At 43.3% G+C, this 27,266-nt stretch overlaps 31 non-coding genes and 1 pseudogene across 31 annotated transcripts; 16 read left to right on the plus strand and 16 right to left on the minus strand.

The window, feature by feature from the left end:
* Window positions 1-220: 220 nt before the first annotated feature.
* Window positions 221-3,277, plus strand: LOC145866124 (uncharacterized; annotated as a pseudogene).
* A 2,215-nt stretch (window positions 3,278-5,492) lies between these two features.
* Window positions 5,493-5,564, plus strand: trnap-agg (transfer RNA proline (anticodon AGG)). Its single transcript has one exon. It is a non-coding gene; the product is annotated as a tRNA-Pro (tRNA).
* A 267-nt stretch (window positions 5,565-5,831) lies between these two features.
* Window positions 5,832-5,903, minus strand: trnag-ucc (transfer RNA glycine (anticodon UCC)). The gene has a single exon. It is a non-coding gene; the product is annotated as a tRNA-Gly (tRNA).
* A 993-nt stretch (window positions 5,904-6,896) lies between these two features.
* trnap-agg (transfer RNA proline (anticodon AGG)) lies at window positions 6,897-6,968 on the plus strand. The gene has a single exon. It is a non-coding gene; the product is annotated as a tRNA-Pro (tRNA).
* Window positions 6,969-7,235: 267 nt separating this feature from the next.
* trnag-ucc (transfer RNA glycine (anticodon UCC)) lies at window positions 7,236-7,307 on the minus strand. The gene has a single exon. It is a non-coding gene; the product is annotated as a tRNA-Gly (tRNA).
* Window positions 7,308-8,300: 993 nt separating this feature from the next.
* trnap-agg (transfer RNA proline (anticodon AGG)) lies at window positions 8,301-8,372 on the plus strand. Its single transcript has one exon. It is a non-coding gene; the product is annotated as a tRNA-Pro (tRNA).
* Window positions 8,373-8,639: 267 nt separating this feature from the next.
* Window positions 8,640-8,711, minus strand: trnag-ucc (transfer RNA glycine (anticodon UCC)). The gene has a single exon. It is a non-coding gene; the product is annotated as a tRNA-Gly (tRNA).
* A 994-nt stretch (window positions 8,712-9,705) lies between these two features.
* trnap-agg (transfer RNA proline (anticodon AGG)) lies at window positions 9,706-9,777 on the plus strand. Its single transcript has one exon. It is a non-coding gene; the product is annotated as a tRNA-Pro (tRNA).
* Window positions 9,778-10,044: 267 nt separating this feature from the next.
* Window positions 10,045-10,116, minus strand: trnag-ucc (transfer RNA glycine (anticodon UCC)). The gene has a single exon. It is a non-coding gene; the product is annotated as a tRNA-Gly (tRNA).
* A 995-nt stretch (window positions 10,117-11,111) lies between these two features.
* Window positions 11,112-11,183, plus strand: trnap-agg (transfer RNA proline (anticodon AGG)). Its single transcript has one exon. It is a non-coding gene; the product is annotated as a tRNA-Pro (tRNA).
* A 267-nt stretch (window positions 11,184-11,450) lies between these two features.
* Window positions 11,451-11,522, minus strand: trnag-ucc (transfer RNA glycine (anticodon UCC)). Its single transcript has one exon. It is a non-coding gene; the product is annotated as a tRNA-Gly (tRNA).
* A 1,122-nt stretch (window positions 11,523-12,644) lies between these two features.
* On the plus strand, window positions 12,645-12,716 carry trnap-agg (transfer RNA proline (anticodon AGG)). The gene has a single exon. It is a non-coding gene; the product is annotated as a tRNA-Pro (tRNA).
* A 267-nt stretch (window positions 12,717-12,983) lies between these two features.
* On the minus strand, window positions 12,984-13,055 carry trnag-ucc (transfer RNA glycine (anticodon UCC)). The gene has a single exon. It is a non-coding gene; the product is annotated as a tRNA-Gly (tRNA).
* A 993-nt stretch (window positions 13,056-14,048) lies between these two features.
* Window positions 14,049-14,120, plus strand: trnap-agg (transfer RNA proline (anticodon AGG)). The gene has a single exon. It is a non-coding gene; the product is annotated as a tRNA-Pro (tRNA).
* A 267-nt stretch (window positions 14,121-14,387) lies between these two features.
* Window positions 14,388-14,459, minus strand: trnag-ucc (transfer RNA glycine (anticodon UCC)). The gene has a single exon. It is a non-coding gene; the product is annotated as a tRNA-Gly (tRNA).
* Window positions 14,460-15,452: 993 nt separating this feature from the next.
* Window positions 15,453-15,524, plus strand: trnap-agg (transfer RNA proline (anticodon AGG)). Its single transcript has one exon. It is a non-coding gene; the product is annotated as a tRNA-Pro (tRNA).
* A 267-nt stretch (window positions 15,525-15,791) lies between these two features.
* Window positions 15,792-15,863, minus strand: trnag-ucc (transfer RNA glycine (anticodon UCC)). Its single transcript has one exon. It is a non-coding gene; the product is annotated as a tRNA-Gly (tRNA).
* A 993-nt stretch (window positions 15,864-16,856) lies between these two features.
* On the plus strand, window positions 16,857-16,928 carry trnap-agg (transfer RNA proline (anticodon AGG)). Its single transcript has one exon. It is a non-coding gene; the product is annotated as a tRNA-Pro (tRNA).
* A 267-nt stretch (window positions 16,929-17,195) lies between these two features.
* trnag-ucc (transfer RNA glycine (anticodon UCC)) lies at window positions 17,196-17,267 on the minus strand. The gene has a single exon. It is a non-coding gene; the product is annotated as a tRNA-Gly (tRNA).
* Window positions 17,268-18,260: 993 nt separating this feature from the next.
* On the plus strand, window positions 18,261-18,332 carry trnap-agg (transfer RNA proline (anticodon AGG)). The gene has a single exon. It is a non-coding gene; the product is annotated as a tRNA-Pro (tRNA).
* A 267-nt stretch (window positions 18,333-18,599) lies between these two features.
* trnag-ucc (transfer RNA glycine (anticodon UCC)) lies at window positions 18,600-18,671 on the minus strand. Its single transcript has one exon. It is a non-coding gene; the product is annotated as a tRNA-Gly (tRNA).
* Window positions 18,672-19,664: 993 nt separating this feature from the next.
* trnap-agg (transfer RNA proline (anticodon AGG)) lies at window positions 19,665-19,736 on the plus strand. The gene has a single exon. It is a non-coding gene; the product is annotated as a tRNA-Pro (tRNA).
* Window positions 19,737-20,003: 267 nt separating this feature from the next.
* On the minus strand, window positions 20,004-20,075 carry trnag-ucc (transfer RNA glycine (anticodon UCC)). Its single transcript has one exon. It is a non-coding gene; the product is annotated as a tRNA-Gly (tRNA).
* A 993-nt stretch (window positions 20,076-21,068) lies between these two features.
* Window positions 21,069-21,140, plus strand: trnap-agg (transfer RNA proline (anticodon AGG)). Its single transcript has one exon. It is a non-coding gene; the product is annotated as a tRNA-Pro (tRNA).
* Window positions 21,141-21,407: 267 nt separating this feature from the next.
* trnag-ucc (transfer RNA glycine (anticodon UCC)) lies at window positions 21,408-21,479 on the minus strand. Its single transcript has one exon. It is a non-coding gene; the product is annotated as a tRNA-Gly (tRNA).
* A 993-nt stretch (window positions 21,480-22,472) lies between these two features.
* trnap-agg (transfer RNA proline (anticodon AGG)) lies at window positions 22,473-22,544 on the plus strand. Its single transcript has one exon. It is a non-coding gene; the product is annotated as a tRNA-Pro (tRNA).
* A 267-nt stretch (window positions 22,545-22,811) lies between these two features.
* Window positions 22,812-22,883, minus strand: trnag-ucc (transfer RNA glycine (anticodon UCC)). Its single transcript has one exon. It is a non-coding gene; the product is annotated as a tRNA-Gly (tRNA).
* A 993-nt stretch (window positions 22,884-23,876) lies between these two features.
* On the plus strand, window positions 23,877-23,948 carry trnap-agg (transfer RNA proline (anticodon AGG)). The gene has a single exon. It is a non-coding gene; the product is annotated as a tRNA-Pro (tRNA).
* A 267-nt stretch (window positions 23,949-24,215) lies between these two features.
* Window positions 24,216-24,287, minus strand: trnag-ucc (transfer RNA glycine (anticodon UCC)). The gene has a single exon. It is a non-coding gene; the product is annotated as a tRNA-Gly (tRNA).
* Window positions 24,288-25,280: 993 nt separating this feature from the next.
* On the plus strand, window positions 25,281-25,352 carry trnap-agg (transfer RNA proline (anticodon AGG)). The gene has a single exon. It is a non-coding gene; the product is annotated as a tRNA-Pro (tRNA).
* Window positions 25,353-25,619: 267 nt separating this feature from the next.
* On the minus strand, window positions 25,620-25,691 carry trnag-ucc (transfer RNA glycine (anticodon UCC)). Its single transcript has one exon. It is a non-coding gene; the product is annotated as a tRNA-Gly (tRNA).
* Window positions 25,692-27,022: 1,331 nt separating this feature from the next.
* On the minus strand, window positions 27,023-27,094 carry trnag-ucc (transfer RNA glycine (anticodon UCC)). The gene has a single exon. It is a non-coding gene; the product is annotated as a tRNA-Gly (tRNA).
* Between the last annotated feature and the right edge of the window lie 172 nt (window positions 27,095-27,266).

Consider the following 27,266-nt stretch of genomic DNA (forward strand, 5'->3'; position numbering starts at 1 on the left):
TTATCAACCTTGATGGCGTTCCGAATAAACCCTCCAGCTAAGACAAGATACCTGTTTAAGCGGTGCCCCAGCACCTGTGGCTCCGGCCACGGGCAGTTCAGGGCCTCCCACTGGGCGCACGGTGGATTGACCTAGGGCCTCCTCCCCTCACGGGATAGGAGTGGTCCCTGGATGTTCTCCGCTTAGTGTGCCCAGGTACAACCTCTATGTTGTGAGTGGCTACCTGGTTGATCCTGCCAGTAGCATATGCTTGTCTCAAAGATTAAGCCATGCAAGTCTAAGTACACACGGCCGGTACAGTGAAACTGCGAATGGCTCATTAAATCAGTTTGATCGCTCCAACGTTACTTGGATAACTGTGGCAATTCTAGAGCTAATACATGCAGACGAGCGTTGACCTCCGGGGATGCGTGCATTTATCAGACCCAAAACCCATGCGGGCCAATCTCAGTTGCCCCGGCAGCTTTGGTGACTCTAGATAACCTCGAGCCGATCGCGCGCCCTTTGTGACGGTGACATCTCATTCGAATGTCTGCCCTATCAACTTTCGATGGTACTTTCTATGCCTACCATGGTGACCACGGGTAACGGGGAATCAGGGTTCGATTCCGGAGAGGGAGCCTGAGAAACGGCTACCACATCCAAGGAAGGCAGCAGGCGCGCAAATTACCCACTCCCAACTCGGGGAGGTAGTGACGAAAAATAACAATACAGGACTCTTTCGAGGCCCTGTAATTGGAATGAGTACACTTTAAATCCTTTAACGAGGATCCATTGGAGGGCAAGTCTGGTGCCAGCAGCCGCGGTAATTCCAGCTCCAATAGCGTATCTTAAAGTTGCTGCAGTTAAAAAGCTCGTAGTTTGATCTCGGGATTGAGCTGGCGGTCCGCCGCGAGGCGAGCTACCGCCTGTCCCAGCCCCTGCCTCTCGGCGCCCCCTCGATGCTCTTAACCTGTTGGGGCTAGGGGGCAGTATTTTCACGGCTGGATAAAAAAACGTACCCGATTTAATCTGGTTACTAATCCTACCCAGTAACTAGAATATGCATATACTTATTATATATGGATAGAAAACACCCTAAAGTTTCTAAAACTGTTTGAATGGTGTCTGTGAGTATAACAGAACTCATTTGGCAGGCAAAACCCTGAGACATTTTCTGACAGGAAGTGGATACCTGATGTGTTGAATTACCTTTAAGCCTATGCCATTGAAACACACAGGGGTTGATTAATGTTTTGGCACTTCCTATTGCTTCCACTAGATGTCACCAGCCTTTACAAAGTGTTTTGAGTTTTGACTTGACTGCCGGTTATTGGAGGGAAACGATTTCCTCAACATCAATGCCATAGTAAAACGCTGTTTTTGGATATAAATATGAACTTGCATGCAATGCATGCATTGTCTAACATAATGTCCTAGGAGTGTCATCTGATGTAGATTGTAAAAGGTTAGTGCATCATTTTAGCTGGTTTTATGGTCTCCATCAGATGACACTCCTAGGACATTATGTTAGACAATGCATGCATTTTTAGTTCTATCAAGTTCATATTTATATCCAAAAACAGCGTTTTACTATGGCATTGATGTTGAGGAAATCGTTTCCCTCCAATAACCGGCAGTCAAGTCAACACCACAAATTAAATAATTAAAATTAGAAAACATTGGTAAAATATTATATTGTCATTTAAAGAATTATAGATTTACATCTCTTGAACCCAATCAACTTGCCAGATTTAAAAATAACCTTACTGGGAAATCACACTTTGCAATAATCTGAGCACTGCGCCCAGAAAAATACTCGTTGCGATACAGACTAGACGTCATGTTGGGGAGATCTAAAATCGAAAATACTATGTAAATAATCCATTACCTTTGATTCTCTTCATCAGATGTCACTTCCAGGTATCACAGGTCCATAACGAATGTAGTTTTGTTCAAAAAAGCTCATCATTTATGTCCAAAAATCTCCGTCTTGTTAGCACATGATCTAAGCCAGCCGGACTTCTCGTCATGAACGAGGGGAAAAAATATATTTACGTTCGTTCAAACATGTCAAACGTTGTATAGCATAAATCATTAGGGCCTTTTTTAACCAGAACATGAATAATATTCAAGGTGGACGAATGCATACTCTTTTATAACGTATTGGAACGAGGGTACCCAACATGAACTCGCGCGCCAGGTGTCTAATGGGCCATCATCGTTCCATGGCTCTTGTTCGGTCAGATCTCCATCCAGAAGACTCAAAACACTTTGTAAAGGCTGGTGACATCTAGTGGAAGCAATAGGAAGTGCCAAAATATTCCTCAGCCCCTGTGTTTTTCAATGGGATAGGTTTAAAGGTAATACAACACATCAGGTATCCACTTCCTGTCAGAAAATGTCTCAGGGTTTTGCCTGCCAAATGAGTTCTGTTATACTCACAGACACCATTCAAACAGTTTTAGAAAATTTAGGGTGTTTTCTATCCATATGTAATAAGTATATGCATATTCTAGTTACTGGGTAGGAGTGGTAACCAGATTAAATCGGGTATGTTTTTTTATCCAGCCGTGTCAATACTGCCCCCTAGCCCTAACAGGTTAATCAAGAATGAAAGTCGGAGGTTCGAAGACGATCAGATACCGTCGTAGTTCCGACCATAAACGATGCCAACTAGCGATCCGGCGGCGTTATTCCCATGACCCGCCGGGCAGCGTCCGGGAAACCAAAGTCTTTGGGTTCCGGTGGGAGTATGGTTGCAAAGCTGAAACTTAAAGGAATTGACGGAAGGGCACCACCAGGAGTGGAGCCTGCGGCTTAATTTGACTCAACACGGGAAACCTCACCCGGCCCGGACACGGAAAGGATTGACAGATTGATAGCTCTTTCTCGATTCTGTGGGTGGTGGTGCATGAACGTTCTTAGTTGGAGCGATTTGTCTGGTTAATTCCGATAGCATGCCGGAGTCTCGTTCGTTACCTAGTTATGCGGCCCCAAGCGGTCGGCGTCCAACTTCTTAGAGGGACAAGTGGCGTTCAGCCACACGAGATTGAGCAATAACAGGTCTGTGATGCCCTTAGATGTCCGGGGCTGCACGCGCGCCACACTGAGCGGATTAGCGTGTGTCTACCCTTCGCCGAGAGGCGTGGGTACCCCGCTGAACCCCACTCGTGATAGGGATTGGGGATTGCAATTATTTCCCATGAACGAGGAATTCCCAGTAAGCGCGGGTCATAAGCTCGCGTTGATTAACCTGTTATGGCTAGGGGGCAGTATTTTCACGGCTGGATAAAAAACGTACCCGATTTAATCTGGTTACTACTCCTGCCCAGTAACTAGAATATGCATATAATTATTGGCTTTGGATAGAAAACACTCCAAAGTTTCTAAAACTGTTTGAATGGTGTCTGTGAGTATAACAGAACTCAAATGGCAGGTCAAAACCTGAGAGATTCCTTTACAGGAAGTGGCCTGTCTGACCATTTCTTGAACTTCTTTGCCATCTCTATCTTTTACAAAGGATCTCTGCTCTAACGTGACACTTCCTACGTCTTCCATGGGCGCTCAGAGCCCGGGAAAAAACAGAATGTCGTCATCCCAGCCCCAGGCTGAAACACATTATCGCCTTTCTCAAGTGGCCGATCAAGGGACTGTGGGCTTAGGCGCGTGCCCTGGCTGCCCCCGTCTTTGTGATTTTTTTTCCTCTGTTTGCCGAAAAGGAGAGTCCCGGTCGGAATATTATCGCTTTTTTACGAGATAAATTGCATAAAAATTGATTTTAAACAGCGGTTGACATGCTTCGAAGTACGGTAATGGAATATTTAGAATTTTTTTGTCACGAATTGCGCCATGCGCGCGACCCTTCTTTACCATTCGGAGAGTGTCTGGGACGCACGAACAAAACGCCGCTATTCGGATATAACGATGGATTATTTTGGACCAAACCAACATTTGTTATTGAAGTAGCAGTCCTGGGAGTGCATTCTGACGAAGACAACAAAAGGTAATCAAACTTTTATGATAGTAAATCTGATATTGGTGAGTGCTAAACTTGCCGGGTGTCTAAATAGCTAGCCCGTGATGGCTGGGCTATGTACTTAGAATATTGCAAAATGTGCTTTCACCAAAAAGCTATTTTAAAATCGGACATATCAATTCTTAAAATAATTGTTATGCTTTTTGTGAACGTTTATCGTGAGTAATTTAGTAAATTGTTAGCAAATTCCCCGGAAGTTTGCGGGGGGTATGCTAGTTCTGAACGTCACATGCTAATGTAAAAAGCTGGTTTTTGATATAAATATGAACTTGATTGAACAAAACATGCATGTATTGTATAACATAATGTCCTAGGGTTGTCATCTGATGAAGATCATCAAAGGTTAGTGCTGCATTTAACTGTGGTTTTGTTTTTTGTGACATTATATGCTAGCTTGAAAAATGGGTGTCTGATTATTTCTGGCTGGGTACTCTGCTGACATAATCTAATGTTTTGCTTTCGCTGTAAAGCCTTTTTGAAATCGGACAGTGTGGTTAGATAAAGGAGAGTCTTGTCTTTAAAATGGTGTAAAATAGTCATATGTTTGAGAAATTGAAGTAATAGCATTTCTAAGGTATTTTAATATCGCGCCACGGGATTACACTGGCTGTTGAGTAGGTGGGACGCAAGCGTCACACCTAGCCCATAGAGGTTAAGTCGGAACCCTTTATGTGCCAACTTCTGTTTGTAGAATCCAAAATCTTTGGGCTACAAACTAATGTTACCCCACTTGTCACAATGTTCTCAGTTTTGACCTACGTTCCCCACAAGTGTCACGGGACTAATCTGAAGGTAACAGGTACTGATTAAAATGATAGATTTTTTAACCAAATTGAGAACACCACCGTGTTCGTGAGGGTCTCCCCTTTCCAGGGAGTGGTCATACGAATTTGTAGGTCAAACGGTTCAGAAGCTACAGATGTTTTTGTGAGAAGACCGATTATAGGTATGTCTCATGGTTTGACTAACACCGCTCTAGCTCCACCACCTTTCATTGCATATGTGGAGGTGTAACATAAACAGTTATGGAGGCTTGAGACAGATACGACACATCTCAATCTCTCTAGTTGAAAACTGATCGATTTGAATGGGTATTTTTTACATTCGTTTACTTTGATTCACGTACTGATGCATCAGTCAACTGAAAATAAATGAGCTCCATTCTTTTTGAAGTTTTATTTTTTCAGTTTCTCTTTTAAAATATTAATTGATCTCATTTTGCTCAATATTCATTTGTCAACACTCATCATCAGTTTGCTGTCGCGGCTTAAGAAGACAGAATGTGAAAAACACAGCAGATGAAATACAAAAGATTTGAACTGAAGCCTGGTCAACAGTTTGGAAGACTGCTATGCTCACAAGTATAGCACAAACACTCACATGAGGTTCAATCTTTCCAAGCACCATGGACAAGAACAATGGATATCCTCATTGTCATTGCCGCAGAAAGCAAAACTATTTTGTTATTGTGTAAGGCTCGTTGGTCTAGGGGTATGATTCTCGCTTAGGGTGCGAGAGGTCCCGGGTTCAAATCCCCGACGAGCCCTTTTGCAGATCTTTTAACAAGCTCAGACAGGCAGATCTCAGGCCACTGGTCGCAAACAGCCACCTCTTGGGCGCAGGACGAGGTGGCTGAATGGTTTAGGCGATGGACAGCTAATCTATTGTGATATTCACTAGTTGGCTCAATGTCGCACTTCATTTAGAAAACCTGCAAAAAGTAAGAGCAAATCGGACTTCCACGAAGATTGATTCCAATGTAATACACTTGAAATTACACCCAGCCCGTAAAACTAGTGAATATCTCATGCTCTGCATTGGCCGGGAATCGAACCCGGGTCAACTGCTTGGAAGGCAGCTATGCTCACCACTATACCACCAATGCTATGTGAAGCTCGCTAGCAACATGGAGACATCGATTCATATCCTGACCGTCATTTTTGTGGAAAGTGAAAATTCTTTGACCAAACGGATCGTTGGTGTAGGTGTACGATTATGGCTTAGGGTGCGAGAGGTCCCTGGTTAAAAAATCTATCATTTTAATCAGTACCTGTTACCTTCAGATTAGTCCCGTGACACTTGTGGGGAACGTAGGGCAAAACTGAGAACATTGTGACAAGTGGGGTCACATTAGTTTGTTGCCCAAAGATTTTGGATTCTACAAACAGAAGTTGGCACATAAAGGGTTCCGACTTCAGACGGGTCCCCTGACACTTGTGGGGGACGTAGAGACAAATTGGGAACACCACCGTGTTCGTGAGGGTCTCCCCTTTCCAGGGAGTGGTCATACGAATTTGTAGGTCAAACGGTTCAGAAGCTACAGATGTTTTTGTGAGAAGACCGATTATAGGTATGTCTCATGGTTTGACTAACACCGCTCTAGCTCCACCACCTTTCATTGCAGATGTGGAGGTGTAACATAAACAGTTATGGAGGCTTGAGACAGATACGACACATCTCAATCTCTCTAGTTGAAAACTGATCGATTTGAATGGGTATTTTTTACATTCGTTTACTTTGATTCACGTACTGATGCATCAGTCAACTCAAAATAAATGAGCTCCATTCTTTTTGAAGTTTTATTTTTTCAGTTTCTCTTTTAAAATATTAATTGATCTCATTTTGCTCAATATTCATTTGTCAACACTCATCATCAGTTTGCTGTCGCGGCTTAAGAAGACAGAATGTGAAAAACACAGCAGATGAAATACAAAAGATTTGAACTGAAGCCTGGTCAACAGTTTGGAAGACTGCTATGCTCACAAGTATAGCACAAACACTCACATGAGGTTCAATCTTTCCAAGCACCATGGACAAGAACAATGGATATCCTCATTGTCATTGCCGCAGAAAGCAAAACTATTTTGTTATTGTGTAAGGCTCGTTGGTCTAGGGGTATGATTCTCGCTTAGGGTGCGAGAGGTCCCGGGTTCAAATCCCGGATGAGCCCTTTTGCAGATCTTTTAACAAGCTCAGACAGGCAGATCTCAGGCCACTGGTCGCAAACAGCCACCTCTTGGGCGCAGGACGAGGTGGCTGAATGGTTTAGGCGATGGACAGCTAATCTATTGTGATATTCACTAGCTGGCTCAATGTCGCACTTCATTTAGAAAACCTGCAAAAAGTAAGAGCAAATCGGACTTCCACGAAGATTGATTCCAAGGTAATACACTTGAAATTACACCCAGCCCGTAAAACTAGTGAATATCTCATGCTCTGCATTGGCCGGGAATCGAACCCGGGTCAACTGCTTGGAAGGCAGCTATGCTCACCACTATACCACCAATGCTATGTGAAGCTCGCTAGCAACATGGAGACATCGATTCATATCCTGACCGTCATTTTTGTGGAAAGTGAAAATTCTTTGACCAAACGGATCGTTGGTGTAGGTGTACGATTATGGCTTAGGGTGCGAGAGGTCCCTGGTTAAAAAATCTATCATTTTAATCAGTACCTGTTACCTTCAGATTAGTCCCGTGACACTTGTGGGGAACGTAGGGCAAAACTGAGAACATTGTGACAAGTGGGGTCACATTAGTTTGTTGCCCAAAGATTTTGGATTCTACAAACAGAAGTTGGCACATAAAGGGTTCCGACTTCAGACGGGTCCCCTGACACTTGTGGGGGACGTAGAGACAAATTGGGAACACCACCGTGTTCGTGAGGGTCTCCCCTTTCCAGGGAGTGGTCATACGAATTTGTAGGTCAAACGGTTCAGAAGCTACAGATGTTTTTGTGAGAAGACCGATTATAGGTATGTCTCATGGTTTGACTAACACCGCTCTAGCTCCACCACCTTTCATTGCAGATGTGGAGGTGTAACATAAACAGTTATGGAGGCTTGAGACAGATACGACACATCTCAATCTCTCTAGTTGAAAACTGATCGATTTGAATGGGTATTTTTTACATTCGTTTACTTTGATTCACGTACTGATGCATCAGTCAACTCAAAATAAATGAGCTCCATTCTTTTTGAAGTTTTATTTTTTCAGTTTCTCTTTTAAAATATTAATTGATCTCATTTTGCTCAATATTCATTTGTCAACACTCATCATCAGTTTGCTGTCGCGGCTTAAGAAGACAGAATGTGAAAAACACAGCAGATGAAATACAAAAGATTTGAACTGAAGCCTGGTCAACAGTTTGGAAGACTGCTATGCTCACAAGTATAGCACAAACACTCACATGAGGTTCAATCTTTCCAAGCACCATGGACAAGAACAATGGATATCCTCATTGTCATTGCCGCAGAAAGCAAAACTATTTTGTTATTGTGTAAGGCTCGTTGGTCTAGGGGTATGATTCTCGCTTAGGGTGCGAGAGGTCCCGGGTTCAAATCCCGGATGAGCCCTTTTGCAGATCTTTTAACAAGCTCAGACAGGCAGATCTCAGGCCACTGGTCGCAAACAGCCACCTCTTGGGTGCAGGACGAGGTGGCTGAATGGTTTAGGCGATGGACAGCTAATCTATTGTGATATTCACTAGCTGGCTCAATGTCGCACTTCATTTAGAAAACCTGCAAAAAGTAAGAGCAAATCGGACTTCCACGAAGATTGATTCCAAGGTAATACACTTGAAATTACACCCAGCCCGTAAAACTAGTGAATATCTCATGCTCTGCATTGGCCGGGAATCGAACCCGGGTCAACTGCTTGGAAGGCAGCTATGCTCACCACTATACCACCAATGCTATGTGAAGCTCGCTAGCAACATGGAGACATCGATTCATATCCTGACCGTCATTTTTGTGGAAAGTGAAAATTCTTTGACCAAACGGATCGTTGGTGTAGGTGTACGATTATGGCTTAGGGTGCGAGAGGTCCCTGGTTAAAAAATCTATCATTTTAATCAGTACCTGTTACCTTCAGATTAGTCCCGTGACACTTGTGGGGAACGTAGGGCAAAACTGAGAACATTGTGACAAGTGGGGTCACATTAGTTTGTTGCCCAAAGATTTTGGATTCTACAAACAGAAGTTGGCCACATAAAGGGTTCCGACTTCAGACGGGTCCCCTGACACTTGTGGGGGACGTAGAGACAAATTGGGAACACCACCGTGTTCGTGAGGGTCTCCCCTTTCCAGGGAGTGGTCATACGAATTTGTAGGTCAAACGGTTCAGAAGCTACAGATGTTTTTGTGAGAAGACCGATTATAGGTATGTCTCATGGTTTGACTAACACCGCTCTAGCTCCACCACCTTTCATTGCAGATGTGGAGGTGTAACATAAACAGTTATGGAGGCTTGAGACAGATACGACACATCTCAATCTCTCTAGTTGAAAACTGATCGATTTGAATGGGTATTTTTTACATTCGTTTACTTTGATTCACGTACTGATGCATCAGTCAACTCAAAATAAATGAGCTCCATTCTTTTTGAAGTTTTATTTTTTCAGTTTCTCTTTTAAAATATTAATTGATCTCATTTTGCTCAATATTCATTTGTCAACACTCATCATCAGTTTGCTGTCGCGGCTTAAGAAGACAGAATGTGAAAAACACAGCAGATGAAATACAAAAGATTTGAACTGAAGCCTGGTCAACAGTTTGGAAGACTGCTATGCTCACAAGTATAGCACAAACACTCACATGAGGTTCAATCTTTCCAAGCACCATGGACAAGAACAATGGATATCCTCATTGTCATTGCCGCAGAAAGCAAAACTATTTTGTTATTGTGTAAGGCTCGTTGGTCTAGGGGTATGATTCTCGCTTAGGGTGCGAGAGGTCCCGGGTTCAAATCCCGGATGAGCCCTTTTGCAGATCTTTTAACAAGCTCAGACAGGCAGATCTCAGGCCACTGGTCGCAAACAGCCACCTCTTGGGTGCAGGACGAGGTGGCTGAATGGTTTAGGCGATGGACAGCTAATCTATTGTGATATTCACTAGCTGGCTCAATGTCGCACTTCATTTAGAAAACCTGCAAAAAGTAAGAGCAAATCGGACTTCCACGAAGATTGATTCCAAGGTAATACACTTGAAATTACACCCAGCCCGTAAAACTAGTGAATATCTCATGCTCTGCATTGGCCGGGAATCGAACCCGGGTCAACTGCTTGGAAGGCAGCTATGCTCACCACTATACCACCAATGCTATGTGAAGCTCGCTAGCAACATGGAGACATCGATTCATATCCTGACCGTCATTTTTGTGGAAAGTGAAAATTCTTTGACCAAACGGATCGTTGGTGTAGGTGTACGATTATGGCTTAGGGTGCGAGAGGTCCCTGGTTAAAAAATCTATCATTTTAATCAGTACCTGTTACCTTCAGATTAGTCCCGTGACACTTGTGGGGAACGTAGGGCAAAACTGAGAACATTGTGACAAGTGGGGTCACATTAGTTTGTTGCCCAAAGATTTTGGATTCTACAAACAGAAGTTGGCCACATAAAGGGGTTCCGACTTCAGACGGGTCCCCTGACACTTGTGGGGGACGTAGAGACAAATTGGGAACACCACCGTGTTCGTGAGGGTCTCCCCTTTCCAGGGAGTGGTCATACGAATTTGTAGGTCAAACGGTTCAGAAGCTACAGATGTTTTTGTGAGAAGACCGATTATAGGTATGTCTCATGGTTTGACTAACACCGCTCTAGCTCCACCACCTTTCATTGCAGATGTGGAGGTGTAACATAAACAGTTATGGAGGCTTGAGACAGATACGACACATCTCAATCTCTCTAGTTGAAAACTGATCGATTTGAATGGGTATTTTTTACATTCGTTTACTTTGATTCACGTACTGATGCATCAGTCAACTCAAAATAAATGAGCTCCATTCTTTTTGAAGTTTTATTTTTTCAGTTTCTCTTTTAAAATATTAATTGATCTCATTTTGCTCAATATTCATTTGTCAACACTCATCATCAGTTTGCTGTCGCGGCTTAAGAAGACAGAATGTGAAAAACACAGCAGATGAAATACAAAAGATTTGAACTGAAGCCTGGTCAACAGTTTGGAAGACTGCTATGCTCACAAGTATAGCACAAACACTCACATGAGGTTCAATCTTTCCAAGCACCATGGACAAGAACAATGGATATCCTCATTGTCATTGCCGCAGAAAGCAAAACTATTTTGTTATTGTGTAAGGCTCGTTGGTCTAGGGGTATGATTCTCGCTTAGGGTGCGAGAGGTCCCGGGTTCAAATCCCGGATGAGCCCTTTTGCAGATCTTTTAACAAGCTCAGACAGGCAGATCTCAGGCCACTGGTCGCAAACAGCCACCTCTTGGGTGCAGGACGAGGTGGCTGAATGGTTTAGGCGATGGACAGCTAATCTATTGTGATATTCACTAGCTGGCTCAATGTCGCACTTCATTTAGAAAACCTGCAAAAAGTAAGAGCAAATCGGACTTCCACGAAGATTGATTCCAAGGTAATACACTTGAAATTACACCCAGCCCGTAAAACTAGTGAATATCTCATGCTCTGCCTTGGCCGGGAATCGAACCCGGGTCAACTGCTTGGAAGGCAGCTATGCTCACCACTATACCACCAATGCTATGTGAAGCTCGCTAGCAACATGGAGACATCGATTCATATCCTGACCGTCATTTTTGTGGAAAGTGAAAATTCTTTGACCAAACGGATCGTTGGTGTAGGTGTACGATTATGGCTTAGGGTGCGAGAGGTCCCTGGTTAAAAAATCTATCATTTTAATCAGTACCTGTTACCTTCAGATTAGTCCCGTGACACTTGTGGGGAACGTAGGGCAAAACTGAGAACATTGTGACAAGTGGGGTCACATTAGTTTGTTGCCCAAGATTTTGATTCTACAAACAGAAGTGGCACATAAAGGGTTCCGACTTCAGACGGGTCCCCTGACACTTGGGGGAACGTAGGGCAAAACTGAGAACATTGTGACAAGTGGGGTCACATTAGTTTGTTGCCCAAAGATTTTGGATTCTACAAACAGAAGTGGCACATAACGGTTCCGACTTCAGACGGGTCCCCTGACACTTGTGGGGGACGTAGAGACAAATTGGGAACACCACCGTGTTCGTGAGGGTCTCCCCTTTCCAGGGAGTGGTCATACGAATTTGTAGGTCAAACGGTTCAGAAGCTACAGATGTTTTTGTGAGAAGACCGATTATAGGTATGTCTCATGGTTTGACTAACACCGCTCTAGCTCCACCACCTTTCATTGCAGATGTGGAGGTGTAACATAAACAGTTATGGAGGCTTGAGACAGATACGACACATCTCAATCTCTCTAGTTGAAAACTGATCGATTTGAATGGGTATTTTTTACATTCGTTTACTTTGATTCACGTACTGATGCATCAGTCAACTCAAAATAAATGAGCTCCATTCTTTTTGAAGTTTTATTTTTTCAGTTTCTCTTTTAAAATATTAATTGATCTCATTTTGCTCAATATTCATTTGTCAACACTCATCATCAGTTTGCTGTCGCGGCTTAAGAAGACAGAATGTGAAAAACACAGCAGATGAAATACAAAAGATTTGAACTGAAGCCTGGTCAACAGTTTGGAAGACTGCTATGCTCACAAGTATAGCACAAACACTCACATGAGGTTCAATCTTTCCAAGCACCATGGACAAGAACAATGGATATCCTCATTGTCATTGCCGCAGAAAGCAAAACTATTTTGTTATTGTGTAAGGCTCGTTGGTCTAGGGGTATGATTCTCGCTTAGGGTGCGAGAGGTCCCGGGTTCAAATCCCGGATGAGCCCTTTTGCAGATCTTTTAACAAGCTCAGACAGGCAGATCTCAGGCCACTGGTCGCAAACAGCCACCTCTTGGGCGCAGGACGAGGTGGCTGAATGGTTTAGGCGATGGACAGCTAATCTATTGTGATATTCACTAGTTGGCTCAATGTCGCACTTCATTTAGAAAACCTGCAAAAAGTAAGAGCAAATCGGACTTCCACGAAGATTGATTCCAAGGTAATACACTTGAAATTACACCCAGCCCCTAAAACTAGTGAATATCTCATGCTCTGCATTGGCCGGGAATCGAACCCGGGTCAACTGCTTGGAAGGCAGCTATGCTCACCACTATACCACCAATGCTATGTGAAGCTCGCTAGCAACATGGAGACATCGATTCATATCCTGACCGTCATTTTTGTGGAAAGTGAAAATTCTTTGACCAAACGGATCGTTGGTGTAGGTGTACGATTATGGCTTAGGGTGCGAGAGGTCCCTGGTTAAAAAATCTATCATTTTAATCAGTACCTGTTACCTTCAGATTAGTCCCGTGACACTTGTGGGGAACGTAGGGCAAAACTGAGAACATTGTGACAAGTGGGGTCACATTAGTTTGTTGCCCAAAGATTTTGGATTCTACAAACAGAAGTTGGCACATAAAGGGTTCCGACTTCAGACGGGTCCCCTGACACTTGTGGGGGACGTAGAGATAAATTGGGAACACCACCGTGTTCGTGAGGGTCTCCCCTTTCCAGGGAGTGGTCATACGAATTTGTAGGTCAAACGGTTCAGAAGCTACAGATGTTTTTGTGAGAAGACCGATTATAGGTATGTCTCATGGTTTGACTAACACCGCTCTAGCTCCACCACCTTTCATTGCAGATGTGGAGGTGTAACATAAACAGTTATGGAGGCTTGAGACAGATACGACACATCTCAATCTCTCTAGTTGAAAACTGATCGATTTGAATGGGTATTTTTTACATTCGTTTACTTTGATTCACGTACTGATGCATCAGTCAACTCAAAATAAATGAGCTCCATTCTTTTTGAAGTTTTATTTTTTCAGTTTCTCTTTTAAAATATTAATTGATCTCATTTTGCTCAATATTCATTTGTCAACACTCATCATCAGTTTGCTGTCGCGGCTTAAGAAGACAGAATGTGAAAAACACAGCAGATGAAATACAAAAGATTTGAACTGAAGCCTGGTCAACAGTTTGGAAGACTGCTATGCTCACAAGTATAGCACAAACACTCACATGAGGTTCAATCTTTCCAAGCACCATGGACAAGAACAATGGATATCCTCATTGTCATTGCCGCAGAAAGCAAAACTATTTTGTTATTGTGTAAGGCTCGTTGGTCTAGGGGTATGATTCTCGCTTAGGGTGCGAGAGGTCCCGGGTTCAAATCCCGGATGAGCCCTTTTGCAGATCTTTTAACAAGCTCAGACAGGCAGATCTCAGGCCACTGGTCGCAAACAGCCACCTCTTGGGCGCAGGACGAGGTGGCTGAATGGTTTAGGCGATGGACAGCTAATCTATTGTGATATTCACTAGTTGGCTCAATGTCGCACTTCATTTAGAAAACCTGCAAAAAGGAAGAGCAAATTGGACTTCCACGAAGATTGATTCCAATGTAATACACTTGAAATTACACCCAGCCCCTAAAACCAGTGAATATCTCATGCTCTGCATTGGCCTGGAATCGAACCCGGGTCAACTGCTTGGAAGGCAGCTATGCTCACCACTATACCACCAATGCTATGTGAAGCTCGCTAGCAACATGGAGACATCGATTCATATCCTGACCGTCATTTTTGTGGAAAGTGAAAATTCTTTGACCAAACGGATCGTTGGTGTAGGTGTACGATTATGGCTTAGGGTGCGAGAGGTCCCTGGTTAAAAAATCTATCATTTTAATCAGTACCTGTTACCTTCAGATTAGTCCCGTGACACTTGTGGGGAACGTAGGGCAAAACTGAGAACATTGTGACAAGTGGGGTCACATTAGTTTGTTGCCCAAAGATTTTGGATTCTACAAACAGAAGTTGGCACATAAAGGGTTCCGACTTCAGACGGGTCCCCTGACACTTGTGGGGGACGTAGAGACAAATTGGGAACACCACCGTGTTCGTGAGGGTCTCCCCTTTCCAGGGAGTGGTCATACGAATTTGTAGGTCAAACGGTTCAGAAGCTACAGATGTTTTTGTGAGAAGACCGATTATAGGTATGTCTCATGGTTTGACTAACACCGCTCTAGCTCCACCACCTTTCATTGCAGATGTGGAGGTGTAACATAAACAGTTATGGAGGCTTGAGACAGATACGACACATCTCAATCTCTCTAGTTGAAAACTGATCGATTTGAATGGGTATTTTTTACATTCGTTTACTTTGATTCACGTACTGATGCATCAGTCAACTCAAAATAAATGAGCTCCATTCTTTTTGAAGTTTTATTTTTTCAGTTTCTCTTTTAAAATATTAATTGATCTCATTTTGCTCAATATTCATTTGTCAACACTCATCATCAGTTTGCTGTCGCGGCTTAAGAAGACAGAATGTGAAAAACACAGCAGATGAAATACAAAAGATTTGAACTGAAGCCTGGTCAACAGTTTGGAAGACTGCTATGCTCACAAGTATAGCACAAACACTCACATGAGGTTCAATCTTTCCAAGCACCATGGACAAGAACAATGGATATCCTCATTGTCATTGCCGCAGAAAGCAAAACTATTTTGTTATTGTGTAAGGCTCGTTGGTCTAGGGGTATGATTCTCGCTTAGGGTGCGAGAGGTCCCGGGTTCAAATCCCGGATGAGCCCTTTTGCAGATCTTTTAACAAGCTCAGACAGGCAGATCTCAGGCCACTGGTCGCAAACAGCCACCTCTTGGGCGCAGGACGAGGTGGCTGAATGGTTTAGGCGATGGACAGCTAATCTATTGTGATATTCACTAGTTGGCTCAATGTCGCACTTCATTTAGAAAACCTGCAAAAAGTAAGAGCAAATCGGACTTCCACGAAGATTGATTCCAAGGTAATACACTTGAAATTACACCCAGCCCCTAAAACCAGTGAATATCTCATGCTCTGCATTGGCCGGGAATCGAACCCGGGTCAACTGCTTGGAAGGCAGCTATGCTCACCACTATACCACCAATGCTATGTGAAGCTCGCTAGCAACATGGAGACATCGATTCATATCCTGACCGTCATTTTTGTGGAAAGTGAAAATTCTTTGACCAAACGGATCGTTGGTGTAGGTGTACGATTATGGCTTAGGGTGCGAGAGGTCCCTGGTTAAAAAATCTATCATTTTAATCAGTACCTGTTACCTTCAGATTAGTCCCGTGACACTTGTGGGGAACGTAGGGCAAAACTGAGAACATTGTGACAAGTGGGGTCACATTAGTTTGTTGCCCAAAGATTTTGGATTCTACAAACAGAAGTTGGCACATAAAGGGTTCCGACTTCAGACGGGTCCCCTGACACTTGTGGGGGACGTAGAGACAAATTGGGAACACCACCGTGTTCGTGAGGGTCTCCCCTTTCCAGGGAGTGGTCATACGAATTTGTAGGTCAAACGGTTCAGAAGCTACAGATGTTTTTGTGAGAAGACCGATTATAGGTATGTCTCATGGTTTGACTAACACCGCTCTAGCTCCACCACCTTTCATTGCAGATGTGGAGGTGTAACATAAACAGTTATGGAGGCTTGAGACAGATACGACACATCTCAATCTCTCTAGTTGAAAACTGATCGATTTGAATGGGTATTTTTTACATTCGTTTACTTTGATTCACGTACTGATGCATCAGTCAACTCAAAATAAATGAGCTCCATTCTTTTTGAAGTTTTATTTTTTCAGTTTCTCTTTTAAAATATTAATTGATCTCATTTTGCTCAATATTCATTTGTCAACACTCATCATCAGTTTGCTGTCGCGGCTTAAGAAGACAGAATGTGAAAAACACAGCAGATGAAATACAAAAGATTTGAACTGAAGCCTGGTCAACAGTTTGGAAGACTGCTATGCTCACAAGTATAGCACAAACACTCACATGAGGTTCAATCTTTCCAAGCACCATGGACAAGAACAATGGATATCCTCATTGTCATTGCCGCAGAAAGCAAAACTATTTTGTTATTGTGTAAGGCTCGTTGGTCTAGGGGTATGATTCTCGCTTAGGGTGCGAGAGGTCCCGGGTTCAAATCCCGGATGAGCCCTTTTGCAGATCTTTTAACAAGCTCAGACAGGCAGATCTCAGGCCACTGGTCGCAAACAGCCACCTCTTGGGCGCAGGACGAGGTGGCTGAATGGTTTAGGCGATGGACAGCTAATCTATTGTGATATTCACTAGTTGGCTCAATGTCGCACTTCATTTAGAAAACCTGCAAAAAGTAAGAGCAAATCGGACTTCCACGAAGATTGATTCCAAGGTAATACACTTGAAATTACACCCAGCCCCTAAAACCAGTGAATATCTCATGCTCTGCATTGGCCGGGAATCGAACCCGGGTCAACTGCTTGGAAGGCAGCTATGCTCACCACTATACCACCAATGCTATGTGAAGCTCGCTAGCAACATGGAGACATCGATTCATATCCTGACCGTCATTTTTGTGGAAAGTGAAAATTCTTTGACCAAACGGATCGTTGGTGTAGGTGTACGATTATGGCTTAGGGTGCGAGAGGTCCCTGGTTAAAAAATCTATCATTTTAATCAGTACCTGTTACCTTCAGATTAGTCCCGTGACACTTGTGGGGAACGTAGGGCAAAACTGAGAACATTGTGACAAGTGGGGTCACATTAGTTTGTTGCCCAAAGATTTTGGATTCTACAAACAGAAGTTGGCACATAAAGGGTTCCGACTTCAGACGGGTCCCCTGACACTTGTGGGGGACGTAGAGACAAATTGGGAACACCACCGTGTTCGTGAGGGTCTCCCCTTTCCAGGGAGTGGTCATACGAATTTGTAGGTCAAACGGTTCAGAAGCTACAGATGTTTTTGTGAGAAGACCGATTATAGGTATGTCTCATGGTTTGACTAACACCGCTCTAGCTCCACCACCTTTCATTGCAGATGTGGAGGTGTAACATAAACAGTTATGGAGGCTTGAGACAGATACGACACATCTCAATCTCTCTAGTTGAAAACTGATCGATTTGAATGGGTATTTTTTACATTCGTTTACTTTGATTCACGTACTGATGCATCAGTCAACTCAAAATAAATGAGCTCCATTCTTTTTGAAGTTTTATTTTTTCAGTTTCTCTTTTAAAATATTAATTGATCTCATTTTGCTCAATATTCATTTGTCAACACTCATCATCAGTTTGCTGTCGCGGCTTAAGAAGACAGAATGTGAAAAACACAGCAGATGAAATACAAAAGATTTGAACTGAAGCCTGGTCAACAGTTTGGAAGACTGCTATGCTCACAAGTATAGCACAAACACTCACATGAGGTTCAATCTTTCCAAGCACCATGGACAAGAACAATGGATATCCTCATTGTCATTGCCGCAGAAAGCAAAACTATTTTGTTATTGTGTAAGGCTCGTTGGTCTAGGGGTATGATTCTCGCTTAGGGTGCGAGAGGTCCCGGGTTCAAATCCCGGATGAGCCCTTTTGCAGATCTTTTAACAAGCTCAGACAGGCAGATCTCAGGCCACTGGTCGCAAACAGCCACCTCTTGGGCGCAGGACGAGGTGGCTGAATGGTTTAGGCGATGGACAGCTAATCTATTGTGATATTCACTAGTTGGCTCAATGTCGCACTTCATTTAGAAAACCTGCAAAAAGTAAGAGCAAATCGGACTTCCACGAAGATTGATTCCAAGGTAATACACTTGAAATTACACCCAGCCCCTAAAACTAGTGAATATCTCATGCTCTGCATTGGCCGGGAATCGAACCCGGGTCAACTGCTTGGAAGGCAGCTATGCTCACCACTATACCACCAATGCTATGTGAAGCTCGCTAGCAACATGGAGACATCGATTCATATCCTGACCGTCATTTTTGTGGAAAGTGAAAATTCTTTGACCAAACGGATCGTTGGTGTAGGTGTACGATTATGGCTTAGGGTGCGAGAGGTCCCTGGTTAAAAAATCTATCATTTTAATCAGTACCTGTTACCTTCAGATTAGTCCCGTGACACTTGTGGGGAACGTAGGGCAAAACTGAGAACATTGTGACAAGTGGGGTCACATTAGTTTGTTGCCCAAAGATTTTGGATTCTACAAACAGAAGTTGGCACATAAAGGGTTCCGACTTCAGACGGGTCCCCTGACACTTGTGGGGGACGTAGAGACAAATTGGGAACACCACCGTGTTCGTGAGGGTCTCCCCTTTCCAGGGAGTGGTCATACGAATTTGTAGGTCAAACGGTTCAGAAGCTACAGATGTTTTTGTGAGAAGACCGATTATAGGTATGTCTCATGGTTTGACTAACACCGCTCTAGCTCCACCACCTTTCATTGCAGATGTGGAGGTGTAACATAAACAGTTATGGAGGCTTGAGACAGATACGACACATCTCAATCTCTCTAGTTGAAAACTGATCGATTTGAATGGGTATTTTTTACATTCGTTTACTTTGATTCACGTACTGATGCATCAGTCAACTCAAAATAAATGAGCTCCATTCTTTTTGAAGTTTTATTTTTTCAGTTTCTCTTTTAAAATATTAATTGATCTCATTTTGCTCAATATTCATTTGTCAACACTCATCATCAGTTTGCTGTCGCGGCTTAAGAAGACAGAATGTGAAAAACACAGCAGATGAAATACAAAAGATTTGAACTGAAGCCTGGTCAACAGTTTGGAAGACTGCTATGCTCACAAGTATAGCACAAACACTCACATGAGGTTCAATCTTTCCAAGCACCATGGACAAGAACAATGGATATCCTCATTGTCATTGCCGCAGAAAGCAAAACTATTTTGTTATTGTGTAAGGCTCGTTGGTCTAGGGGTATGATTCTCGCTTAGGGTGCGAGAGGTCCCGGGTTCAAATCCCGGATGAGCCCTTTTGCAGATCTTTTAACAAGCTCAGACAGGCAGATCTCAGGCCACTGGTCGCAAACAGCCACCTCTTGGGCGCAGGACGAGGTGGCTGAATGGTTTAGGCGATGGACAGCTAATCTATTGTGATATTCACTAGTTGGCTCAATGTCGCACTTCATTTAGAAAACCTGCAAAAAGTAAGAGCAAATCGGACTTCCACGAAGATTGATTCCAATGTAATACACTTGAAATTACACCCAGCCCCTAAAACTAGTGAATATCTCATGCTCTGCATTGGCCGGGAATCGAACCCGGGTCAACTGCTTGGAAGGCAGCTATGCTCACCACTATACCACCAATGCTATGTGAAGCTCGCTAGCAACATGGAGACATCGATTCATATCCTGACCGTCATTTTTGTGGAAAGTGAAAATTCTTTGACCAAACGGATCGTTGGTGTAGGTGTACGATTATGGCTTAGGGTGCGAGAGGTCCCTGGTTAAAAAATCTATCATTTTAATCAGTACCTGTTACCTTCAGATTAGTCCCGTGACACTTGTGGGGAACGTAGGGCAAAACTGAGAACATTGTGACAAGTGGGGTCACATTAGTTTGTTGCCCAAAGATTTTGGATTCTACAAACAGAAGTTGGCACATAAAGGGTTCCGACTTCAGACGGGTCCCCTGACACTTGTGGGGGACGTAGAGACAAATTGGGAACACCACCGTGTTCGTGAGGGTCTCCCCTTTCCAGGGAGTGGTCATACGAATTTGTAGGTCAAACGGTTCAGAAGCTACAGATGTTTTTGTGAGAAGACCGATTATAGGTATGTCTCATGGTTTGACTAACACCGCTCTAGCTCCACCACCTTTCATTGCAGATGTGGAGGTGTAACATAAACAGTTATGGAGGCTTGAGACAGATACGACACATCTCAATCTCTCTAGTTGAAAACTGATCGATTTGAATGGGTATTTTTTACATTCGTTTACTTTGATTCACGTACTGATGCATCAGTCAACTCAAAATAAATGAGCTCCATTCTTTTTGAAGTTTTATTTTTTCAGTTTCTCTTTTAAAATATTAATTGATCTCATTTTGCTCAATATTCATTTGTCAACACTCATCATCAGTTTGCTGTCGCGGCTTAAGAAGACAGAATGTGAAAAACACAGCAGATGAAATACAAAAGATTTGAACTGAAGCCTGGTCAACAGTTTGGAAGACTGCTATGCTCACAAGTATAGCACAAACACTCACATGAGGTTCAATCTTTCCAAGCACCATGGACAAGAACAATGGATATCCTCATTGTCATTGCCGCAGAAAGCAAAACTATTTTGTTATTGTGTAAGGCTCGTTGGTCTAGGGGTATGATTCTCGCTTAGGGTGCGAGAGGTCCCGGGTTCAAATCCCGGATGAGCCCTTTTGCAGATCTTTTAACAAGCTCAGACAGGCAGATCTCAGGCCACTGGTCGCAAACAGCCACCTCTTGGGCGCAGGACGAGGTGGCTGAATGGTTTAGGCGATGGACAGCTAATCTATTGTGATATTCACTAGTTGGCTCAATGTCGCACTTCATTTAGAAAACCTGCAAAAAGTAAGAGCAAATCGGACTTCCACGAAGATTGATTCCAAGGTAATACACTTGAAATTACACCCAGCCCCTAAAACTAGTGAATATCTCATGCTCTGCATTGGCCGGGAATCGAACCCGGGTCAACTGCTTGGAAGGCAGCTATGCTCACCACTATACCACCAATGCTATGTGAAGCTCGCTAGCAACATGGAGACATCGATTCATATCCTGACCGTCATTTTTGTGGAAAGTGAAAATTCTTTGACCAAACGGATCGTTGGTGTAGGTGTACGATTATGGCTTAGGGTGCGAGAGGTCCCTGGTTAAAAAATCTATCATTTTAATCAGTACCTGTTACCTTCAGATTAGTCCCGTGACACTTGTGGGGAACGTAGGGCAAAACTGAGAACATTGTGACAAGTGGGGTCACATTAGTTTGTTGCCCAAAGATTTTGGATTCTACAAACAGAAGTTGGCACATAAAGGGTTCCGACTTCAGACGGGTCCCCTGACACTTGTGGGGGACGTAGAGACAAATTGGGAACACCACCGTGTTCGTGAGGGTCTCCCCTTTCCAGGGAGTGGTCATACGAATTTGTAGGTCAAACGGTTCAGAAGCTACAGATGTTTTTGTGAGAAGACCGATTATAGGTATGTCTCATGGTTTGACTAACACCGCTCTAGCTCCACCACCTTTCATTGCAGATGTGGAGGTGTAACATAAACAGTTATGGAGGCTTGAGACAGATACGACACATCTCAATCTCTCTAGTTGAAAACTGATCGATTTGAATGGGTATTTTTTACATTCGTTTACTTTGATTCACGTACTGATGCATCAGTCAACTCAAAATAAATGAGCTCCATTCTTTTTGAAGTTTTATTTTTTCAGTTTCTCTTTTAAAATATTAATTGATCTCATTTTGCTCAATATTCATTTGTCAACACTCATCATCAGTTTGCTGTCGCGGCTTAAGAAGACAGAATGTGAAAAACACAGCAGATGAAATACAAAAGATTTGAACTGAAGCCTGGTCAACAGTTTGGAAGACTGCTATGCTCACAAGTATAGCACAAACACTCACATGAGGTTCAATCTTTCCAAGCACCATGGACAAGAACAATGGATATCCTCATTGTCATTGCCGCAGAAAGCAAAACTATTTTGTTATTGTGTAAGGCTCGTTGGTCTAGGGGTATGATTCTCGCTTAGGGTGCGAGAGGTCCCGGGTTCAAATCCCGGATGAGCCCTTTTGCAGATCTTTTAACAAGCTCAGACAGGCAGATCTCAGGCCACTGGTCGCAAACAGCCACCTCTTGGGCGCAGGACGAGGTGGCTGAATGGTTTAGGCGATGGACAGCTAATCTATTGTGATATTCACTAGTTGGCTCAATGTCGCACTTCATTTAGAAAACCTGCAAAAAGTAAGAGCAAATCGGACTTCCACGAAGATTGATTCCAAGGTAATACACTTGAAATTACACCCAGCCCCTAAAACCAGTGAATATCTCATGCTCTGCATTGGCCGGGAATCGAACCCGGGTCAACTGCTTGGAAGGCAGCTATGCTCACCACTATACCACCAATGCTATGTGAAGCTCGCTAGCAACATGGAGACATCGATTCATATCCTGACCGTCATTTTTGTGGAAAGTGAAAATTCTTTGACCAAACGGATCGTTGGTGTAGGTGTACGATTATGGCTTAGGGTGCGAGAGGTCCCTGGTTAAAAAATCTATCATTTTAATCAGTACCTGTTACCTTCAGATTAGTCCCGTGACACTTGTGGGGAACGTAGGGCAAAACTGAGAACATTGTGACAAGTGGGGTCACATTAGTTTGTTGCCCAAAGATTTTGGATTCTACAAACAGAAGTTGGCACATAAAGGGTTCCGACTTCAGACGGGTCCCCTGACACTTGTGGGGGACGTAGAGACAAATTGGGAACACCACCGTGTTCGTGAGGGTCTCCCCTTTCCAGGGAGTGGTCATACGAATTTGTAGGTCAAACGGTTCAGAAGCTACAGATGTTTTTGTGAGAAGACCGATTATAGGTATGTCTCATGGTTTGACTAACACCGCTCTAGCTCCACCACCTTTCATTGCAGATGTGGAGGTGTAACATAAACAGTTATGGAGGCTTGAGACAGATACGACACATCTCAATCTCTCTAGTTGAAAACTGATCGATTTGAATGGGTATTTTTTACATTCGTTTACTTTGATTCACGTACTGATGCATCAGTCAACTCAAAATAAATGAGCTCCATTCTTTTTGAAGTTTTATTTTTTCAGTTTCTCTTTTAAAATATTAATTGATCTCATTTTGCTCAATATTCATTTGTCAACACTCATCATCAGTTTGCTGTCGCGGCTTAAGAAGACAGAATGTGAAAAACACAGCAGATGAAATACAAAAGATTTGAACTGAAGCCTGGTCAACAGTTTGGAAGACTGCTATGCTCACAAGTATAGCACAAACACTCACATGAGGTTCAATCTTTCCAAGCACCATGGACAAGAACAATGGATATCCTCATTGTCATTGCCGCAGAAAGCAAAACTATTTTGTTATTGTGTAAGGCTCGTTGGTCTAGGGGTATGATTCTCGCTTAGGGTGCGAGAGGTCCCGGGTTCAAATCCCCGATGAGCCCTTTTGCAGATCTTTTAACAAGCTCAGACAGGCAGATCTCAGGCCACTGGTCGCAAACAGCCACCTCTTGGGTGCAGGACGAGGTGGCTGAATGGTTTAGGCGATGGACAGCTAATCTATTGTGATATTCACTAGCTGGCTCAATGTCGCACTTCATTTAGAAAACCTGCAAAAAGTAAGAGCAAATCGGACTTCCACGAAGATTGATTCCAAGGTAATACACTTGAAATTACACCCAGCCCCTAAAACTAGTGAATATCTCATGCTCTGCATTGGCCGGGAATCGAACCCGGGTCAACTGCTTGGAAGGCAGCTATGCTCACCACTATACCACCAATGCTATGTGAAGCTCGCTAGCAACATGGAGACATCGATTCATATCCTGACCGTCATTTTTGTGGAAAGTGAAAATTCTTTGACCAAACGGATCGTTGGTGTAGGTGTACGATTATGGCTTAGGGTGCGAGAGGTCCCTGGTTAAAAAATCTATCATTTTAATCAGTACCTGTTACCTTCAGATTAGTCCCGTGACACTTGTGGGGAACGTAGGGCAAAACTGAGAACATTGTGACAAGTGGGGTCACATTAGTTTGTTGCCCAAAGATTTTGGATTCTACAAACAGAAGTTGGCACATAAAGGGTTCCGACTTCAGACGGGTCCCCTGACACTTGTGGGGGACGTAGAGACAAATTGGGAACACCACCGTGTTCGTGAGGGTCTCCCCTTTCCAGGGAGTGGTCATACGAATTTGTAGGTCAAACGGTTCAGAAGCTACAGATGTTTTTGTGAGAAGACCGATTATAGGTATGTCTCATGGTTTGACTAACACCGCTCTAGCTCCACCACCTTTCATTGCAGATGTGGAGGTGTAACATAAACAGTTATGGAGGCTTGAGACAGATACGACACATCTCAATCTCTCTAGTTGAAAACTGATCGATTTGAATGGGTATTTTTTACATTCGTTTACTTTGATTCACGTACTGATGCATCAGTCAACTCAAAATAAATGAGCTCCATTCTTTTTGAAGTTTTATTTTTTCAGTTTCTCTTTTAAAATATTAATTGATCTCATTTTGCTCAATATTCATTTGTCAACACTCATCATCAGTTTGCTGTCGCGGCTTAAGAAGACAGAATGTGAAAAACACAGCAGATGAAATACAAAAGATTTGAACTGAAGCCTGGTCAACAGTTTGGAAGACTGCTATGCTCACAAGTATAGCACAAACACTCACATGAGGTTCAATCTTTCCAAGCACCATGGACAAGAACAATGGATATCCTCATTGTCATTGCCGCAGAAAGCAAAACTATTTTGTTATTGTGTAAGGCTCGTTGGTCTAGGGGTATGATTCTCGCTTAGGGTGCGAGAGGTCCCGGGTTCAAATCCCCGACGAGCCCTTTTGCAGATCTTTTAACAAGCTCAGACAGGCAGATCTCAGGCCACTGGTCGCAAACAGCCACCTCTTGGGTGCAGGACGAGGTGGCTGAATGGTTTAGGCGATGGACAGCTAATCTATTGTGATATTCACTAGCTGGCTCAATGTCGCACTTCATTTAGAAAACCTGCAAAAAGTAAGAGCAAATCGGACTTCCATGAAGATTGATTCCAAGGTAATACACTTGAAATTACACCCAGCCCGTAAAACTAGTGAATATCTCATGCTCTGCATTGGCCGGGAATCGAACCCGGGTCAACTGCTTGGAAGGCAGCTATGCTCACCACTATACCACCAATGCTATGTGAAGCTCGCTAACAACATGGAGACATCGATTCATATCCTGACCGTCATTTTTGTGGAAAGTGAAAATTCTTTGACCAAACGGATCGTTGGTGTAGGTGTACGATTATGGCTTAGGGTGCGAGAGGTCCCTGGTTAAAAAATCTATCATTTTAATCAGTACCTGTTACCTTCAGATTAGTCCCGTGACACTTGTGGGGAACGTAGGGCAAAACTGAGAACATTGTGACAAGTGGGGTCACATTAGTTTGTTGCCCAAAGATTTTGGATTCTACAAACAGAAGTTGGCACATAAAGGGTTCCGACTTCAGACGGGTCCCCTGACACTTGTGGGGGACGTAGAGACAAATTGGGAACACCACAGTGTTCGTGAGGGTCTCCCCTTTCCAGGGAGTGGTCATACGAATTTGTAGGTCCAACGGTTCAGAAGCTACAGATGTTTTTGTGAGAAGACCGATTATAGGTATGTCTCATGGTTTGACTAACACCGCTCTAGCTCCACCACCTTTCATTGCATATGTGGAGGTGTAACATAACAGTTATGGAGGCTTGAGACAGATACGACACATCTCAATCTCTCTAGTTGAAAACTGATCGATTTGAATGGGTATTTTTTACATTCGTTTACTTTGATTCACGTACTGATGCATCAGTCAACTCAAAATAAATGAGCTCCATTCTTTTTGAAGTTTTATTTTTTCAGTTTCTCTTTTAAAATATTAATTGATCTCATTTTGCTCAATATTCATTTGTCAACACTCATCATCAGTTTGCTGTCGCGGCTTAAGAAGACAGAATGTGAAAAACACAGCAGATGAAATACAAAAGATTTGAACTGAAGCCTGGTCAACAGTTTGGAAGACTGCTATGCTCACAAGTATAGCACAAACACTCACATGAGGTTCAATCTTTCCAAGCACCATGGACAAGAACAATGGATATCCTCATTGTCATTGCCGCAGAAAGCAAAACTATTTTGTTATTGTGTAAGGCTCGTTGGTCTAGGGGTATGATTCTCGCTTAGGGTGGGAGAGGTCCCGGGTTCAAATCCCCGACGAGCCCTTTTGCAGATCTTTTAACAAGCTCAGACAGGCAGATCTCAGGCCACTGGTCGCAAACAGCCACCTCTTGGGTGCAGGACGAGGTGGCTGAATGGTTTAGGCGATGGACAGCTAATCTATTGTGATATTCACTAGTTGGCTCAATGTTGCACTTCATTTAGAAAACCTGCAAAAAGTAAGAGCAAATCGGACTTCCACGAAGATTGATTCCAAGGTAATACACTTGAAATTACACCCAGCCCCTAAAACCAGTGAATATCTCATGCTCTGCATTGGCCGGGAATCGAACCCGGGTCAACTGCTTGGAAGGCAGCTATGCTCACCACTATACCACCAATGCTATGTGAAGCTCGCTAGCAACATGGAGACATCGATTCATATCCTGACCGTCATTTTTGTGGAAAGTGAAAATTCTTTGACCAAACGGATCGTTGGTGTAGGTGTACGATTATGGCTTAGGGTGCGAGAGGTCCCTGGTTAAAAAATCTATCATTTTAATCAGTACCTGTTAC

The sequence above is a fragment of the Salmo salar genome, unplaced genomic scaffold (assembly GCF_965601325.2).
Source record: "Salmo salar unplaced genomic scaffold, fSalSal1 ptg000135l, whole genome shotgun sequence".
NCBI classification, from domain to species: domain Eukaryota; kingdom Metazoa; phylum Chordata; class Actinopteri; order Salmoniformes; family Salmonidae; genus Salmo; species Salmo salar.